This window comes from Mustela nivalis (assembly GCF_964662115.1).
Source record: "Mustela nivalis genome assembly, chromosome: 10".
NCBI classification, from domain to species: domain Eukaryota; kingdom Metazoa; phylum Chordata; class Mammalia; order Carnivora; family Mustelidae; genus Mustela; species Mustela nivalis.
Genome location: NC_139029.1, coordinates 26160128 through 26168493, shown reverse-complemented (window position 1 = coordinate 26168493; position 8366 = coordinate 26160128).

Sequence of the window (8366 nt, the reverse complement as noted above, 5' to 3'; positions counted from 1 at the left end):
CCTGCGAGCGCCCGGCCAGCTGCCAGTGCGCAGGCGCGACCGCCAGGCCCAGGGGGCGGACGGGAACGAGTCAAGCGGGGCGCTCCGACGGCAACAAAGGCCAATGGAGAGGGGCGGGAGCACCGGGGACCTGAGGCAGCGGCCCCTGGCGGTCACCCGTCGCCATGCAGCCCGGCGGGAGGGCTCCGGTAAAGGCGCCGCGGAACGGCGCAGCAGCGTAAGTGGGGTGGGGCGGTGGGGGGAGGGGGTCTGCCCCCACCGCCCCCCCCTCACCCCCGGCAGCAGACTCCGGCCGTGTGTCTTTTCCCCAAACAAGTCCCTCCAAACCTACACACAGCCTTCCCCCTTTGCACAGCCAAAAGCATATTTCAAGAACCCCACCTCATTCCCAGTCTCCCCCACACACACTCAGAGCGCCCCATCACCCAGGGGCCCTGCCTCCCACCTCTCCTCCCAATCACCCTCATCCTTCAAGCTTCCGCTGCAAAGCGCCTGCCTCCGCGAAGCCTTTCTCCGTCCCTAGTCACTGAACTCACTGACGCCACCCTCTTCTTCCAGGCCGAGTGCTGGGCGCTGAGACCACACACGAAAGAGACCCTGCCTACCCTGTAAGATGTCACAGCCTCAACTTAAGTGCGACTACAGAGTTCTATCTGGGGTATCTGGGAAGCACCTGCCTACACTTTTTCATCCAGAACTCACTCCTGAACGCGGTCAATCTGCTTCTGTCCTCATCACATCACTTAAAATACTTTTTGTCTCAAAATTCAAAGGATAATTTTCTATTCTTATTTCTCTGCAGCATTTGGCACTGACCTCTCCTTCCTTTTTGAGGCTTACTTGGCTTCAGAATTTTCTAAACTCTCCTATTGCCTAATCTTTTTCGGTCTTCTTCAAGGGTTATGCGTTGCTTTTTTGCCCCAGTAAAGAACAGTGTTCACTGTGGTTTTAAATCCAGCTCTCTTATTGCACCTTCTACTTTTTCCTCGAAGGTCTCATCCATTCTTATGGCTCAACCATCCCTCCAAATCTCTATCTCCAGCCACATCTTAAACTCATATTTCCAAGTGTATGCTGGACAGCTCCACCTGGATCTCCAGTACTTCAAATATGGAGTCCAAAATCAAACTCATCTTTCCCCCACAAATGTGCTAGTTCTATGCCTCCTTCCTCTGTAAATAGATACAGTTTCCAGAAATGACAGATTCTCTCCCTTGCTTCTTGACCCCATTCAGCACTTCACCAAGTCCTGACATGTTTACCCCCTGACTTGCTCCCACATGACCCCCCACCACCACCACCATTCTGCAGGCTTCTTGTTTTAGTGCAGATCCTTGGTGCTGGTGCGCACCTTGCCAAAAGTAACACAGCCACTTCCTTGCTAGTCTCACAGTTTCTGGGAACATTTCTCTCATACAGTTTGCTGCAGATGAGAGGTGGTAAGAGACCCAGCTCAAACATCACTTTCCCATATATTCATGTGTGTTCAACCACATGTATTTTTTGATGTGTACTTTACACTAGATGCTGTGCAGAGGACTAGGAACTTCAGAGAAAGATCATACCCAGTCCCTACCCATAAGGATATTAATTTCTGACACTTACCATAGTGTACTTTGCTTCTCTCTAGCAGAGGTTCTCAAATAGCAAGCATCATAATCACCCGGAGAGCTTGTTAATACTTTTTTTTTTTAAAATATTTTATTTATTTATTTGACAGACAGAGATCACAAGCAGGCAGAGAGGCAGGCAGAGAGAGAGGAGGAAGTAGGCTCCCCACTGAGTAGAGAGCCCCATGCGGGGCTCAATTCCAGGACCCCGGGATCATGACTTGAGCTGAAGGCAGAGGCTTTAACACACCGAGCCACCCAGGTGCCCCTGGAGAGCTTGTTAAAAGATTGCTGAGCCCCGCCTCCAGAGCTTGTGATTCAATAGGTCTTGGGTAGAACCCAAGAATGTTCATTTCTCTCTTTTTTTTTTTTTTCCTTCACAGTGCATTTCTAGTAAGTTGCTAGATGAGGCTGATGCTGCTGATCTAGAACTAATGCTCTACAGCATAAAGTTAAGAACTAATGCTCTACAGCATAAAGTTAAGAACAAAGACTCAAGGGGGCCCTAGATGACTCAGTCATTAAGCTTCTGCCTTTCGGGGATCAAGCCCTGCATTGGGGAGCCAGCCCTGCATCGGGCTCTCTGCTCAGCAGGAAGCCTGCTTCTCCCTCTCTCACTCCCCCTGCTTGTGTTCCCTCTCTCACTGTGTCTCTCTCTGTCAAATAAATAAATAAAATCTTAAAAAAAAAAGAAAGAAAGAGAGAGAAAAGAAAAGAAAAGGAAAGGAAAAAGAAAAGAAAAGACTCCAGAGCGAGCCTGTTTTGGCTTTCATCCTGGTGTTACCATTTACTAGCTGTGTAACATGGGGCAAATTATTTTAATATTTTATTTATTTGACAGAGAAAGAAATCACAAGTAGGCAGAGAGAGGGGGAAGCAGGCTCCCCACTAAGGAGAGAGAGAGTGCGGCTCTATCCCAGATCCCAAGATCATGACCTGAGCCAAAGGGGGTGCTTAATCCACTGAGCCACCCAGGGGCCCCATGGCAAATTACTTACTTTCTCTGTATCTCAATTTCCTCCTCCCCCATTTTAAGAGATAGAAATAGCCTACCTCAATGGTCTGCTGTTAATATACACAAAGACCTTAGAACAGTACCTAGAAGAATGTAGAAGAAGTATTAATCACTGTTATAACCATTATCTGCCTCTTGCACAATATTCTAAGTTCCTGAAGAAAAGGGACCAAATCGGATCCATCTCTGCCCCCTTTTAGTGCCTGGCACAAGCTGTGCCTACAATGATCAGTAAATATGAATGGATCTGAATCAAAGAGATGGCATCAAAACATCCTCAGAAATAGCAGGTCCTCTGCCTCAGCATAACCAAGCATTCTATTAGAAAAGTTGGAATCCCCATTCTAAATTCCAAGTCTCACACTTAACTTTGTGAAAAGGCATTAGTCACTATTTTGACTCATCTCCAAAGTGGCTAATGGAGTCAAGCTTGGCCCTGGCAGACCATCTCCATCACCCAGGATTTCACTCTAGGCTAGGCAAAGAGGTACAGTTTAAGGGAAATCCGCATAGCATTTTGTTTTTGTTTTTTAATTCTAGGGCTTAGGCCTTTTTAAAAGATTTTATTTATTTGACAGAGAGAGAGACAGTGAGAGAGGGAACACAAGCAGAGGGAGTGGGAGAGGGAGAAGCAGGCTTCTTGCCTCGCAGGGAGCCCCATGTGGGGCTCAATCCCAGGATCCTTAAGGCAGACGCTAAGGACCAAACCACCCAGGCACCAATATGTTGGTATTTTTATGCAGATACAAACTTCTTCCAGTAACTCCTGATGTACTTTTCCTAGAAACCTACTGGGTCCTTGGCTATTTCCAGTTCAATCCTTGCACCTCAGTCCACTGCTAACTCACACTCAAAGGCCTCTCTTGTGTGGGCCAGAGCCCAAATCTTTCCACTTATATACCTTCTCTATAGCCAGAGTTTCCTGGCCATAGATCAAGAATGGCCTGGGAAAAAGATTATATCTCCATCTATATTTTCCTCTTTTTATATTTAAAATTCAGCCTGCGAACAATGAGATCAAAGGCCATCTATATTTTCCTCTTTTTTATATTTAAAATAGTCTGAGAACAATGAAATCAAGGTATTATAACAGAAATAAAACAAATCATGGGGTGCCTAGGTGGCTCAGTGAGTTAAAGCTTCTGCCTTCGGCTCAGTCATGATCCCAGGATCATAGGATTGAGCCCTGCATTGGGCGCTCTGCTCAGCAGAGAGCCTGCTTCCCTTCCTCTCTCTCTGCCTACTTGTGATCTCTGTCTGTCAAATAAATAAATAAATAATAGTAAAAAAAAATAAATCATACATCCTAATATCAGGAAAAAAATCATCAACAGCTCTCACATGTACCATCTCTTTTTAACTATAATTAATATATTTCTCATATATTTCAGGAGATAATTTTAAAAATCAGAAATCATGAACAGTGGAATTAATAAATGTCAACCCGTACTTTGAAAAGACTTGTGAAATTTGAAATTTGTAGACTTTTTAAAAATTACTTTTAAAAAAAAATATTTAGTTGAGAGAGTCTGCATATTTGAGCTGGGGGAGGGGGAGAGGGAGAGAGAATCTCAAGCAAATTCTGCACAGAGCTTGGAGCCAGAGGTGGAACTCTCACTCAGGACCTTGAGATTGTGACCAGAGTGGAAATCAAGAATCCAACACCTAACAGACTGAGTTCTGCCAGAGGTACCCCCAAAATTACTCTTTTTAAACTGGGGTATAATTGACAGATAATAAGCTGTACCTATATAAAGTGTACGATTTAATTAATTCTAACTTACATGTCAACCTAAGAAACCACCACCACAATCAGGACATTGAACATATCTTCCATTCCCAAATTTTAAAAGTTATCTCCAGGAATAAATAAAAGACTAAATTAAAAAAAAATAAAAGACTAAAGAATTTGAAACCCTAAGTAAAATTTAAAATTACATACATACTTTTTCTTCAAAAAATGAAAAACAAGGATCAAAAACAAGAATTGAGCAACAATTACAGAAGACATTGAGGAAGTTATCAAAAATGACCGAAGAACATCTGGCCCCAAAGGTTCACTGCTTAATACTTCCAATCATTCCTGAGGTGCCTGGCTGGCTCAGTTCGTGGAACACACAACTCTTGATCTGGGGGGATGTGGGTTCAAGCCCCATATTGGGTGTAGAGATTACTTAAAAATTAAATCTTAAAAAAAAATACTTTCAACTATTCTTGAAAGAAATAATTTCTGTTCCGTTTATATGAATGGCTCTAAGACATAAGAGGAAGAGGAATTTTCCTATTTGTGCACAGTTACAGATAAAGATAATCACTTATCAGATGATATTATAAAAAGAGATCTCAAGAATATGGAGGATGCAAAAATCACAAGTCAAATACTAGCATATAGAATTCTGTAAGAGATTAAAATAATAATAATAATAACAGCTAATATTCTTGTTTGGGTTTCTTTTTAAAAATTTTATTTATTTGTCTGAAGGAGAGAGAGAGAGAGACAGTGAGGGAATACCAGCAGGGGTAGTGGGCAAAGGAGAAGCAGGCTTCCTGCAGAGCAAGGAGCCTGATACGAGGCTCAATCCCAGGACCCTGGGATCACGACCCAAGCTGAAGGCAGACACTTAATGACTGAGACACCCAGGCGCCCGCCCCTATTTTATTTTAAAATAAACTCTATGCCCAACATAGGGCTTGAACTTACAACCCTGAGATCAAGGGTCACATGCTCTACCAACTGAGCCAGCCATGTGCCCCAATAATAGCTAACATTATTAAATATTTACTTAATATTAAGGGCCAGGTACGATTCCAACACTTGACATATGTTAACTCACATACTCCTCACAAAAATCTTGGTGCAACATAAAACAGATAGGTTGGTTTGGACTGAGAAGCAATAGGTAAATAACCAGCACAGGCAGGTATTATTACTAAAAATGGAGACACAGTGGGGTGCCTGCGTGGCTCAGTCAATTAAGCATCAGATTCTTGATTTCAGCTTGGGTCATGATCTCAGGATCCTGAGACAGAGCCCCATGTCAAGCTCCACACTGAGCAAGGAGCCTGCTTAAGATTCTCTCTCTCTCACTCTGCCCCTCCCCCTACTCATGCACATATTCTCCCTCAAAACAAAAATCTAAATAAATAAATAAATAAATAATGGAGACATAGATAAGTAATTTGCCTAAAGATCACACAACTTGTAACTAGCAGAGGCAAAACTTGAACTCAGGCTGGAGGGTTCCAGGGTCAATACTCTTAATCACACTATATGACATCATTAAAAGAAAAGCATAACACAAATATAAAAGTAATTCAGTGATGGTTCAAAAATAAATACCTTAATATGCCATGAAAGTAGTTAAAATAAAAACAAACATGGTAACAGTAATAGATAAAAATATTTTATAAATTTTAATACCCATTCTTAAGAAAATAATTAAAATCACTCATCCTTAACAAGATAATACTTTTAGCTAATGGGGAAGCAGTAGATATTTTTCTTTTTAAAACAAGGATAAATAAGGTCACTATATACCACTAATACTGTTTCATTTCTTTTATTTAGAAGGGAGGGAAAGGGAAAGGGAGAGGAACAGAATTTTAAGCAGATTCCATGCCTAGCACCCAGCCCAATGCATGGGTTTATCTCATAACCCTAAGATCATGACCTGAGCCAAAATCAAGAAGTCCAATGTTTAACCGAAGGACCCATCCAAGTTCCTCCCACTTACACTATTTTAATACTGGTTTAGATATTTTAGTCAGGAAAGAGAGAGGAGGGGCACAGGCGGTAGAGCGAGAAATATAAACTTTGCATAACTAAGATAAGTAAGATAAACTAGTATATAAGAATATATCTTGGGGTGCCTGGGTGGCTCAGTGGGGTAAAGCCTCTGCCTTCGGCTCAGGTCATGATCCCGGGGTCCTGGGATCGAGCCCTGCATTGGGCTCTCTGCTCAGCAGGAAGCCTGCTTCCCTTCCTCTCTCTCTGCCTAATTGTGATCTCTGTCTGTCAAATAAATAAAATCTTTTAAAAAAAAAGAATATATCTTTATTATAGTTGATGCAATTATATAACAAGAAAATATAAAATTTTACTAAAACTAGTAAGACTAAGTGGAAAGTTTCAAGAAAATAAGCAAAAATCTGTAGCATTCACTGCTCATACAAGTAATAACAATTAGAAAATATAATGATAAAATATCCAATTCAGGGGATGCCTGAGTGGCTCAGGTAAGCATCTGCCTTTGGGTCAGGTCCTAGGATAGAGTCCCACATCAGGCTCCCTGCCCAGCAGGGGGTCTGCTTCTCCCTCTTCCTCTGCCTTTCCTCTCTGCTCATGCTCTCTTCCTCTCTCTCAAATAAATAATTTTTTAAAAACTTAGAAATAAATTTAATATAATATATTTGTGACCGAGAAAGTCTATAAGAATCAATAAAGAGACACTTAAAAGCCTAAGTAGAGAGAGGCCTAGCTCCTGAATAGAAAAAAAAAAAATAATAATGTAATAATTTTTTTGGATCCTTGCTACTCCAGTCTCAAGTTCTGAGGACTAGAATCAGGTATCCCCACCCATCCCCATGTATTGCACTCCAGAAATACGAAGAGTTAAGGATAGATTCTGCTAGTCACTACCCCTAAGAAGAGATAAATATATAGGATCAATGCTACCAAATAGAAATATCATGTGAGCTACATATATAATTTTAGATTTTCTACTAGCCACATTATAAAAAACAAAAAGGAAGCAGGTGAAATCAATTTTAAAACATTTTATTTAATCCAAAAATATTATTTTAACATGTCATCCATATAAAAATTACTAATATTTTACATTCCTTTTTTATGTAAATCTGAAATCTGGTGTATATTTTATAGTTGTAGTACATCTCAATTCAGACTAGCAACATCTCAAGTGTTTGATACTTGTGGCTAGCGGCTACTATATTGGACAACACAGATGATCATTTCAATGAAATTCTGACTATAATGACAGAGGCAACATGTCATAGGAACTAAGAAGACATATATCTAGTGCAGTCTGGAATAATCAGGGTAGGTTTCCTAAAAGAGGTACCTACTTAAACAGGCCTCGAAGGGTGAGCAGGAATTAGCCAGGCAAAGGAAGGATGATAGGAAACATACTAAGCATCATTAGCAGAGAGCATGAAGGTGAGAAACAGCACATATTCCAGGAACTATCAGTTGTAATATTCCAGCATAAAGATGGAAGCAAGAACAGTGAGAAGAGCCTAGGGAAGTATACTATGCTCAAATCTGCCCACTCTCTCCCCAGTCCAAGCCAGGGTAGGGGCAGCAGGGGGAGGGACAGAAGGAGCTGTCCCTGGTTCTGACAACCAAGGTATTCTCACAATGTATTTCCACTCAGATTCATAGTTCATTTCCTCCCGGGCTGGAAAGGAACTGACCCAGATGGGTTCCCAAAACCTAAACCTGACCTAGAAGAATAGAAGATCCCTTTGGACAGGCTAGCCCTGAGTGGGCTAAAGAATCTTAGGAACATCCAAGTCTGGGAAGAGAATTCTAGGATATTGAAGTCAGGTATGACCAAGAAAGGCGTCCTCTTCGATATAAAAGTAGATATAGGGGTGCCTGGGTGGCTCAGTGGATTAAGCCTCTGCCTTCTGCTCAGGTCGTGATCTCAGGGTCCTGGGATAGAGCACCACATCAGGCTCTCTGCTCAGCAGGGAGCCTGCTATCCTCTCTCTCTCTCTCT